Source organism: Pelecanus crispus, chromosome 2 (genome assembly GCF_030463565.1).
Source record: "Pelecanus crispus isolate bPelCri1 chromosome 2, bPelCri1.pri, whole genome shotgun sequence".
Taxonomy (NCBI): domain Eukaryota; kingdom Metazoa; phylum Chordata; class Aves; order Pelecaniformes; family Pelecanidae; genus Pelecanus; species Pelecanus crispus.
The window spans coordinates 48,312,061-48,324,110 of record NC_134644.1 but is presented as its reverse complement, the minus strand read 5'-3'; the positions used below and the strand labels follow the sequence as shown (position 1 = coordinate 48,324,110).

At 45.0% G+C, this 12,050-nt stretch overlaps 1 protein-coding gene across 1 annotated transcript in view; it reads right to left on the bottom strand.

Annotated features, from left to right (window-relative positions):
* Positions 1-12,050, bottom strand: part of SH3BP5 (SH3 domain binding protein 5) — a 455,787-nt gene that overhangs the window by 117,484 nt on the left and 326,253 nt on the right. The window lies entirely within an intron of this gene.

Genomic DNA, 12,050 nt, shown 5'->3' with positions numbered 1-12,050 from the left:
GAGCTTCAATTCCTGCCACCTTTCCTATAGGGAGCACTACTGAAACCTCTTCAGGTTGCTTTTGCAAACAAGAGCTGTATTTCACATACAGCCAACTGTACTCTGAGGGTAGTTACTCTAGCAAGATAAAAGATATACATCAGTCACCTGAACACATCCAAATAAGAACCAGATCAGCATTTTCTTGTGCAACTGAAGTGTCTCATTTAACTCAGACATTCAGACCTAGTCTTCAGAAATAATTAGGAGCCCGATTACTAGTGTAATTGCAACATCACAAATACAAGATATTGGACTTGCTGAAATTGTAAGATCAGAGCCCTGTTTGCAGTTTCCTGGAGAATGCAGAAAGAAGAGATGACTAAACAATTGTGAAACAGCAGAAGTCTCTCCCACCACAGTTGTCCAGGTAGACTTTAGTTCATATTGTTTGTTGGATTGCATGTCTGTGCTTCACAGGAGTATAGAGAATATGAAATATTTGCCTAGGATGAAATTCACCCCTGTTTAAGGGGGTTTAAAGGGTGCATAGTTGGATTATCATTAAGTTGTTTTGCTCGCATGTAAAATGAGTGTCACAGGCACCTCTTATAGCTTGAACACCAGGCTGAGTTTTTAAAACCAAAATTCAACTGGCATAGGACAAGAGACACTGTAGTTGTGTATAGGACAAGAGACACTGTAGTTGTGTAATCCAGGGGAATGGGAAGTTGAATTGGATGCCTCTCCATTCTTAAAAGTCTGCTTTGCACTGCTTTTGTCTGTCTGTTAGTTTGTGTTTTAACTCCTGTTTGTTTACTGAGCTCTTTCCTTTTTTTTTTAAGGTGTTGAAGAGCAAGGGGACATTTGAAGGGAGATTTTATTAAATGGTTTATTTTTTTGCATTAGATACATATTTAGGCATATTTTTGCATTATTGTACATACATTTAAAAATACTTGTTTTTTTAAAAGTGTTTTATGATGTGGGTACGTATTTATCAGACAATTATGAAATATACTTGATGTAAAGCCACAATTGCTCTCCTTTTCTTTTCTTTTTTTTTTTTTTTTAATTCCCCTCCCGCCCTGTTGTTCCTCCGACAGTAAAAGTGCTCTGTTCTAACAAGCTTGTACCAATTTGGGATTTTACTTTGGTACAGGAGATCTGCATGGTAGTTGACAGTCTAATTAACGCTAATACTGCTCCCGACTTTTCCCCGGCTTAAGATTTGAATAAGCAGGGAGACATTTCTCTGATGCCATTTCCCCATTACTGGAGTTTATTCCTGAGTTCTGTTGACGTTATTTGCGCTTAAATGGAAAAGCAGCAGTGCAGCATTTTCATTGCTTATCATTCACTGGCTGCTCATGCATTCTAAAATCCAGGACATGTCATAGAAAGTTTACTAATTATATGTAAATAAAATACGTAAAACTTAAGAGGATAAGACAGCACCAGGCTACATTGATTTGAATTGCCAATTTAATTATGATTTAGATCAGGAAGTGGGAAAGCTTCATTCAGATAATCAATTTCTGCCTTGTTTTGTATTTGTAATCTAGATCACATTTCCCTGCTCTCCCTCCCTAAAAGATTTCTTCCCCTCTCAGTTGGTAACGGAACCGGCATTTTTTTTCACACAATTACATACAGCTTTTAAACTACATTTGGCCATCCTTCGTGCCCCCTGGAGATGCATCGTATCAAGGGTGGCCAACCCGTTGTTCGTGAGCAGTTTAGCTGCACATCCCAGGGCCAGACTGCAGCACTTGGCTGTGCGCGGGGCCGGTGAGTAACGCGGTGGCCCGCAGCCTGCTCGTGGGCGTAAGCAGGACAGTCCCTACGTGCGTGCGACCAACCCGTCCCCTCGCTGCCACTGCGTCCCGAGCGGCTCCCGGCATCTCCTGCTGGAGAAGCTCCCTGGGATCTCCACCTTTCCCACAGCTCTCACAGGTACGTGGCACGTGTTTCGTGAAGGTGGAGACTCTCCATGTGGAGACTTCAGCAGGCAACTCATGAGATCAGAAAGGGTGGCTGCCACTTTTTTTTCCTTTTTCTAAATACATGCGAGTGTGTTTTTTAAAGCCATTGCCAGCCTGACATTTTGATTGGGGCTTTTAAAATTTTATGTTCCATATATTAAGAAACAGTAAAAGTTGTCTGTCTGTTCCTGTTAGATGGTTGTTCATTCATTTGTGATTTGCAGCAAGTTTTATTCAGATGGAAACTGCAATTCAGATTGCTTGCAGAAAAGCAGTTATTTAGAATTCTTTTAATTAGTTAGCAATATCTTTAACATGCTGGAGAAATAAGTAAGTTGGCTAACACGTTTTGATTAAACCTGGAAATGAAACAAAGTATTCCCGATTTATTCCTGGTAGGTTTTAATCCTGCAGGATTTTAACACTAGCGGATCTTACCACCTTATGCTAACTTTTCCACACAAAGTAGTAACATCTTTTATATGCCCGTTAGTTTAAATGTGAATTAACAGTGCATATGGAATGCAATTATCTGAATGAACTGAAACTGAGTAAATACTTCTTTGCATTCATGGGAAAGCTGCCTGCTGGCTATGGCGAGGTTCGCAGTCCAAGACAGCTTTGGTTTCTGATGGTTTCTTCTCTTCGGTGTCTTTATCCATTTCAGTGGTTTGACTTTGCTTAAAACTTCAGCAGCAAACATGGCCTGCTTATGACTTTTCCCGTAATTAGAATTGCTCTAGGAGTAATAGTCAATAATGATTTAAATTGATTCAATTAGATTGTCATCATTTCAACTATAGTTACTAATTTTTTTTTTTAAATAAAAAGGTTTTGTTTAAGAAAGGGCAGGTTCAGTCACCTGCTTGTCCATCTTGGACACCTTAAAATACAATTGCAGCAATGCCCAAGCTGGTGTTTCAAATTTCAGTCGTGCAGAAAAGCTTCCACCCCGCTCTGCCCTTGTTCCAGCCCCGAGGGCTGACCAGCCCTTACAGGTAGGCATGGCTTGAGTCACTCTGGCTAAACCACAGGCATGGTCACCTCCGGGCAAAGTGCGTCCCGGTCCCGTGATGAGTGTCACGCCTTTGGAAGAGCGCACAGCTCGACCCTCTCTTGTCCCACCAAAGCATCCCCCTCCTGCATAAGTCTTGGTGGAACAGATTTTGTTAAGAAGGCAGGCTGATAGGAAAATGTTTGTTTTCTTCAGCACTGCTTGGAATAGCTCAGAGCTTAACTGTGGGTAGTACACCTATTTTGAAGAATCTATGCCTAAATTGATTTGCACAGTTTGCTTTATTATAGACTAGCTATATGCCTGTTTATAGCTATGTATAGAAACAGTTTGCTGTGCAAAGCTTTAGAGTCTTTTTTTCCTCCTTCAAAGTCCATTTATTTGAATAAAAAAAATGAAGTTCAACAATCCACGCATGTCTTTTTTCTTTTTTTTTTTTTTTTTTTTTTTTTTAATTTGGAAACTAAGAGAAATGAAGCCTGGAATTACTTGTAATGGAGAACACTTATTTTCAGTAATTGCCTGTGCTTCATTGTTCAGCATGCTATGCATTTCCTGCTAGCCGCTGAGTCAGAGAGATCCTATGGAAAACACAGCTGCCCAGCAATGGGCATCTTGATGGGATGCAGGCTTCTGCTGGTAACTCTGAGGGTCTCGGGTTCAGCTCCTAATGATGAATGTTGAATCTACCTGGTTATTTACAGGGGTTTTTTTATACATACACAAATACATGTAATATCAAAGGAGGAAAAAAAAAAAAAAAGCCGATGCTTGCCTTAAAAACAAAAGCTATGATGTTGGGGAATCCTTGGGACAGATGTGTGAATTTAAGGTAGCTGATTGTTATGTATATCGTACACCCAAATCCTGTTCTCACAAGATAAGCTGATTAATGGAACTAATAGTTAGCTGATAACTACCTCTGGTTTATGTGAGAAGGGTGTGTATATAAACTGAAAAGTATCTGTTTAGCTGTTTCTTCCTATTCCCACTGCTTACGCTCCCTTTCCTTCTTTTATAAGTCCGTTATTTCTAGCACATGAATGCTTTCTGCCACTGAAGTCCTGCAGGAATTTACAGGAAAGGGGGCGGGCGTTGAAACATTACAGACGGATTAGCTGTATTCACTCTTGCTCTAAATTTACTGTAAATGACAAAAGGCCTCGTGAATGGAGCCGTCTTCCTCCCCCTCCTTGGCTTTGCCTTTACTGGGACTAGACACTTACTTTGGACAGCAAACAAGCAAGTGGTGAGATGCGAGAGGGTGGAATACCTCGAGCCGCTGCTGCTGCTGCCTACATTGAGGATGCTGTCTCGTGAAGCCGTGGCCTGAGCTAGCCTGACTCGATCTCGCAGCACCGTGGCAAATAAAACACAAAATTCATTGCCCTGTGGCTGGGAGAAGGAGAGTTTGGAGAAAAAGCAGGTTAAAAATACCTTGCTAAAGGGAGTTGCCCAAGAGTTTTGGTGAGATGTTTGGCCCTGCTAAGTTTCATTTAGCTCTGCCAGTGAGGTTTTTGTGTGCTGGGCATAGTGGGGGTACTCGCATCTCCCTGACTTTTTGGTCAGATGCTGGTGCAAGCAGGGGCTGGAGCGAGGCTGACACGGATTTTTTTCCATGTGCGGTTGGATTTAGTTGAGCTGTGTGTTTTTAAAATGGCACTGACAAGCTAAATGAGTCAACTGATGGGATATCTTGGAAGGAATTTTATGAATTTGACTTGAAATCCCACAAAATCTGTATGTTCTGCTACGTCTGCCAGTGATTTTAATTCTCCTGAACTTTTGTAAAAATGGGGCTTTCTGAAGCAAAGAGTGTAAAAATGTGCTAAATATCATGTTGAAGGTTTTGCATGAAAATTTTGACCTGCGTTTCTTCCCAGACCAGCTCGCTTTGTTGTAGGACCCTGAGCAAAAGACTTCGAGGCACGCTTGTACAGGGCCTGGTCTGAAGGAAAACGTTCCCTACGTGTTGCGAGTAAGATATAATCGTCCACTTCTTTGCAATCCCAGCCAGCCCGTAAATTCTGCCATCACCCCTTCATAACCTGGGAGTTGGCTTTTTCCTCTGTAGCTCTGATACCTCCTTAACGTTCTCCTACTGCCAGACATTATAATCGCTAACAAAAATAAACAAGCATCTGCTCAGGAAAACAGTGATCAAATAGTGAGCTGCATGGGGTTTACTCAAATGCTTCAAGTAAGTCTCAGGATTGTGATAGCAACACAGAGCCTGCAATACGAGACCTGGACGCTCATCACATGTAACAAAGGTGGCCAAAACTTTGTAAGCGTACAGGACGCACACCAAAACTTGCAATTACACCAGAGCCACAGGCTGTGCCCCGTGTGCATTGGGAAGCTGAATGGGAGGAGAGGTTTGGGAGCGGTCCGCACAGAGGAGACGACAGCAGGGCTGCTGATGGGGCTGAGGTGGAGGGGACACAAAGGTGAGCGTCCGTCCAGTGATGCCAGCCACAGGGTCCCGCCAGCCGGGTCGCCCCGTAGCAGCCCAGCACAACCAACAGGAGAGGTCACCGGCATGGGGGAAAGGCTTTGAATGCCCTGAGAGCTGCTGGTGGTTGTCATCCTCTCCTTCGTGATGCAAGAAGTGTATTTAGGTACGCAGTCGTTGCATAATTAGGGAGGAGAGCTGGTCGCTTGGGTCTGGATGGTGGAGAGCAGAGGTGGAAGGGAAAGGTCGGGATGGGAACCACTCAGCAGCAGCGCCTCTGGTGTTCCCTGCCCTTTGCAAAGGGGAGCTGGTGCATCCTAAGACAAGGGAGATCACCGGTTCCCACTGGGATAAAAGATACTGATTGAACCTGACCCCCCAGAAGTGAATGGGCACTTCCAAAAACCAGCTCTGCAGTAACCCTGTCTTACTCCAAATTGATTCTTTCAGGCTTATGCAAAAGACTAAGGTGCTTTACCGCAGGAACGGAGCCAGATTTTTCTTCCATGCTGCTGAGGCTGGACTCAGCATACTAAACAAACTGGTATAAACAAGAAAATAAAGCCCCTGATTAAACATCAGCCAGTCAAGATACCAGGTTTGGTGGTTAGTTAATCCAGCCAGTGAGCTCGCTGCCCAAATGCCATCAAGGGATTTTAAGGTGCAGTAAATATGCTGTAGCTGTGTCTACGCTAGCAAGTCGTACAGCCTGGGAGCAGATCCATGAGGCCGAAGAGTGCTGAGATTGCAATGTGCGCGCCGTGCACCTTTCATCTAAGACGAGTCCACCTCATGTGCCCTCTCCATGATGCAAACCAAAGTAGGGTAAGTGGGGATGATTGGGGCATTCGCTTTGTAAGTGCTCTCCTGACCTGAGCTAATCACTAATGTATAGGCACCTTGAGTGAACTGGCCCCATTCCAGCTTCTCTGCAAAAATACTGGGGTAAGAAACACATTAAGAAATATTGCTTAATCCCAGAAGCATAATATTAGGCTTTATAGAGACATTCTCGGTTTGGTATTAATATATGAATCATGATGAATAATAACACATGATCAAATAGCTGAGACTTAACCAATTTAAAAAAAAAAAAAAAATTCTTTTTTCCACAGGAGAAACTAATTTTTTTCGCAAGCTTTAAGGCAAACAGCATTCCTATGTAATACACACAAATCTCCATCTTAAAAGGTGCTAAGTGACTATGCCAAATCAAAAAGAAGGCTGTCAGCAGCAGAGCTAGGACCAGGTTGCAGATTTTCTCATCTAATCCTAACAGCAGCCTCATGCCCTCAACATCGACGCAGGGCTTGCCTGTGCAAGAAGATATCCCAACAGGCTGAAGTTGGGAACCAGTCTGACTTTCAGAGAAGAGCTTTTAATTGCAGATGAATGATCAATGCTTTTTGCTTTTAGAAGCTTAGGCTGAATTGGGGAGGGGGGGAGCTTCCTTTGCCATGGGGTGTTGACCTGACCAATGTCATTGCCATCGCTGCCTGCTCTTGGTTTTTCATCACTCTTCCCTGAAGCAAGCGTAACAGAAATAAGTGATGCTTCTAACATCAGTGTGGACCCACTGACACAGCAATTGCAACAGAAGTTAGGGCAAGGTCTGGGCCAGTGTCCGTGCCTGGGAGAAGACCCTCAGGGTACGATGTGCCAGATACTGCTGTATCTGTGTCAGTTCACACCAGTGCTTGTACCAGTATCTTTTTTTTCTCTGTAGACAATACAGTCTATTTTCCTCTGCTTCTCCCAGCCTTTAGAAGGAAAATAAATCACTGTAGTTAAAATCACAAGTCCTCGTAAAAACCTGCTTGTGCCCAGAAAGCTAAGTACCGCAGCTTGCCTGAAGCTTAGGAAGAAGTGGCATCTTTTTCAATAAATTTACATCTCTAAATAGATGATAAGTGTTGAATCAATTTCCATATGTTTAAAATAGCAGAGCATTAAGGATTCTGGCACTTCAAGCAATCAACTAATTTGGGACTATTATGAGAATATCTTTTATACTAGTGGTGCAATTCATCTGAAAATCAGGGACAGTCTGCAGCTCTGTGCCCTTTCAATATCATAAAGGGTCGCAAATTGACAAAAAATCCTGTTTGTTTGCCTGAAGAGATTATGGTGCCTTATGACATTCAGGTCTTTGCAAAATCGCCTTTCAGCTCCTAATAAGCCAATTCATGACATACCCCCACACACACTTGGCTTGCCTGGCCACACGGTCTGCTCATGGCTATACAGATCCAATGATAAACAAGAGTATTGGCAGATACTTCCTGGTGAAAAAGGCAGGAACTGTGGTGTACCATCCTCTATGTCCAAAAACGATGCAAGGGCAGAAGCTGTCCAGTGCTCTCCTCCCAGTTTCTCCCATCCCTGTATCCAGCCTGGGCTCTCTAAGCCTCATTTCTGGCCACATCTGGCTGGCTGCTTGCTGACCCTCAGCTGGCCGGCCCTAAACAAAGTTCACAACTCTTCATTCCTACCGTCACGTCTACATTTGGGATGAGTCATACCGTTTTCAAAAGGGCACTGAATATTAAATGTGTATGCAGCATGTGCTTCAGAAAGTTTCAAGGAAAATCAGCTTTCAAAATCAGCTGGTGGTGGTTTTACCTGCATGCAGTAGGATGAAGGCTTCATGCTGGGCTTTGAGGACAAATGAAAATATCTACAGAGCTTCAGGTGAGGTGAATCCAGCCTCTTGTGTCGCCCTCGGTTTGCCAAGTCATCAAATATTTCCACTGTATTTCAGTACACTGCTCACAAATGTAATGTGCCACTGCTTTAACAAATGCACTGTCAAGCCTGGAGACACTGCAGTGTTACTGCACAGCACCCAGCAGCGTGGTGTGATGCTGCTGGCCTGGGTCTCAAGAGCAGTAGAGGCTTCAAAACTGCCTGCCTGCAGGACTGGGAAGATGACAGGGCATCTCCTTCACATTTAGCACATTATCTTCTTATTCCTAAAAAGCAGGGACTTGGAGGAGGACAGATTTGGGGGTTCTTTGATGACTTTTTAGAATTTAAGTCCGTATTTTGGAGCAGGCAATGCCACCAGGGAAAGCTACTAATTAGCGAGTGGATTTTGCATAGCCCAGATCTTCATCACTGTTTATGTGCTTGATTTCTTACTGCTAAAGCAATAGGATGTTCAACCATTGACTTCAAAAGGAATATGTCAGGATTTGGGGGAGCAGCAGGATCTTTATTCTGTATAGATTTTTAACTAATACTTTTTGATAGTTTAAAGCTTAATTGAGAAACCATGCATTTCTAATTCACCTTCCCTCTACAACATCTTCTTGGCTTGGATCATTCTTCACAGTTTTCTTTCTCTTTCCTTAACTCCATTTACCATGGCAATGGGTTAAAAAAAAAAACCAAAACAACCCAAAGCAAAGACTACAGCCACAGCCGCATTCCTCATTACAGACAAGGAAAACACAAATCGCTGTCTAGACACTCTGGAAAGCTGAGTATCCTCAGGATTGGGGAAGTCAGGTGGGGAACAATTTGCAAGATACCAGCGTGCTGGCCCCTGGACCCCAGCTTCGGGGGATGATGTGGTTGGGGTTGTGTGCTCAGGGAGGATGAAGCACTCAGTGGGGTGGGTTGGAAATACCGTAGCAGCCAGGAATTTTTCACTTTTTAGTAACCTCAGTGTAGGTGCTCAGCAGTTAAAAACTGACCTGCTGGGCAATTGTCACTCAGCTTGAGTGCCTGGAAGAACCCACCGCTGCTGTGCTGCAGTAGGACATTTAATGCTGTTACAGGCTCGGTGAAAACATGTAGAGCTGTGATGGTGCAAGCACCATTGAAAGCCCTGCGTAGACCAGGCTTTTGCAGGGACAGCTGTTTCAGCACATCTCTCAAGCAAGTGCAACAGTCAAGGCTCTGGACATGTGAAATGCATGTTGCGAATGAGCCAGTACTGATAACAGTAAGAAATATTTTCTTTTTCAAGGTCCATCGTGTAAAGAAGGTCTATGAAGGCCATGAGGGGATCAGCCCCCCTCGCCCATTTCCCCCCCCCCCCCTAGAATTTCTTGATCCTTTTCTTTTCTGGAGCAAGGGAACCAGTCTTTCCTTAGGAGACCAAACTGCAGAGACAGCGTAGAGATGCAAGAGAACAAGCCGATGCAGCACAGCAATTAAGGGTGTATCTCTAACAATTTACTGGAGCTCACTCTCCTGACCTTTCTGTATTTAGATCAGCAGGAAGGGTGCGTAATGAGGGCCATGGGAGGGCAATCGGGTTCTTACAGCTGGTCAGGCGAATTAATGCGAATTGCTTGGCAGCTCACCAAAAGCAGACCAATGAGGGCTCTTCATAAGAAAAAAAGAGGAAAAAAAATCTTGAAGGTGGCCAGTCCATGGGCTGGATTTGTCAGATTTCAAACCCACTGCAGAGGAGAACAGTGGTTCAGTGTTTCAGAGAGACACCACAGCTGTGGGCAAGTTGCCTTTTTCTGACACATTTCAGAAACCCTTCTGCTCCTCCAGCTTCCGCAGCTTCTGGCTCCCCCTCCCCTGCGTCCCTTTTCCCCACATCATTTAATGTCGCTGTGTTCCGGGAGAGTAGGGGAATAGTAAACACCTAATGAGGTACTCTTCCCTTCCTCCCTTGAGCACAGGGCTGTCAAGTTTCCAGCCTTCTAGACCACGCTCATTGCCAGGCATCTCGGAGGCAAGGGCTTTTTTAAAGATAACTCTGGGAGCCGGGTACCTGATACTTTAAAAACTTTCCCTTCTGTACCTCCTCCAACCCATGCAAATGGCAGAAAATTGGTTCATCTGCTTAACACTCATGCTGTAATTCACCTTTGACCTAATAATTTCATTTCTGAGAAGGTGGAGAACCTGCATAAAACCAGAAGTCACCTGTAAAATGCCACCTGTAAAATGCCAATATTTATATTTCTGATTCAATTAGCAGGGCTACAGCAGTGCACGTGCTGTCCCTTCCTAATACTCTCCATACGCTCTTCAAAGTGAAATGCCGTTTCCAATAGGCGATAGTTACTGGCTAGTGGCATCCCTCTGAAATGATCTAGGAACAATTCCTGACCTCACGATGGCCTGAATTGGGGTGATGGAAAGCACTGGAGCCGCTGTATCCCAGAGGGAAGATGGAAATGGAAGTGCATCCCTGCAGGGTAGGGGGAAATACCGTCCCTCTGGTGCGGTTTCCCTTATGCAAGCCATCCTTGCCACAGCAGACAGCTTCTCGACCTCCCCTCTCCTCCTCTCCCAAGAAGACAGCTGCTCCCCTCATGTGGCCATCCTTTGGGGCATGGATGCTCATGGGTATTTGGAGCAAGTCGGAAGCAAAACCACGCACATGACTGATGCAGTATTTTGAAAAAGCTGAGGCATAGTACAGCACTGCTGGCCATCCACCCGTCTACTCAAATGAGCAGCGAGTGCTTCTGCTTTTGACTTACAGAGAGGCAGGAGGGTGTCACAGGCTCTGCACCCGCTTCGTGTCTGCGTTGCCATCCCTCAGCCCCTGGCATTGGTGCGATGGCAAGGGCTGCTGAGCCTGGCTTGCTCTGCAAGCAGCACTTCCACAGGTTGCTTTCTAGCATTGCCAAAATCACCATCCTTTACCGGGTTGGTTTTATAATCTGCTTTTGGGGTACAGGTATAAGAGTAAAGCAACTCGTCACATGTAAATAAACAAATAAGCACGGCTGTCTGGTTTGAATGGCTACGCTGTCAGACTTGACAAAGGATTTTGCAGCGCGTGCTGCAATAAGATACTTAAAATCTCATTCGAAACCTGTCAGCTTCCCTACCCCACAGACAGGAGATAACGAACAGCACATACTTCAAAGCGACGTTTTAAGGACTAAAAAGACGTTCACGTGAGCCTTTGAAAATGCACATAAATCATAGGTGTTAACATTGAGACCTCGATTATTTGAAATTGTGGCTGCTTGCAACGCAGCCTTGACCTCCCCTTGCTGCTACAGGCGAGGGTGCTGCCAGCTGGGAGGACGCAGCTGCCTGGCTGCCCACCTTGGGCGGCCTCAAACCCGGGTGCCAAACCCCATGCGCAGCCCTGCCGGCAAGAAGGAAGGCCAAGGCTGTGCTCCCAGCACCGCGTCCTTACCCAGTGTCAACACCCAACGTCAACACCGACTTTGAGCTGGACAGAAAACAAGGCCGGGTCTCGGGGAAGCGCAAAAAGATGGCAGGACTGGGGTTGACCTTGGCGGCTGAATGCTGTGGCGGGGGAGATGTCTGCCCGGGTGGTGGCACCCTGCCCATGGGTTGCAGGCAAGCTGACAATGTCACGTTTTAGGAGAAAGGGCTGTATTTTTCCATGTCCTATTGTCATGCTAATTTTGTAAATACATTTAGAAAAAAACAAAACAAAACAAACACCCAATACCAAAAGAGTGTTGAAGTTGCACAGCCCTGCACGGGACTCACCGCCTCTCCAGCCCCTGGAGCCCTGACAGCTTTGCGGTCACATTTGGGAGGACCAAATTTGCAGGACCCCCTCCTCCTTTGGGAAATGGCAAGCGGTTTAGGATTTCCTTTCTAGCTGTTCAGGACTCGCCACTCCCACCCCAGGCTGCCTGCAAAACCAGAGATCTTC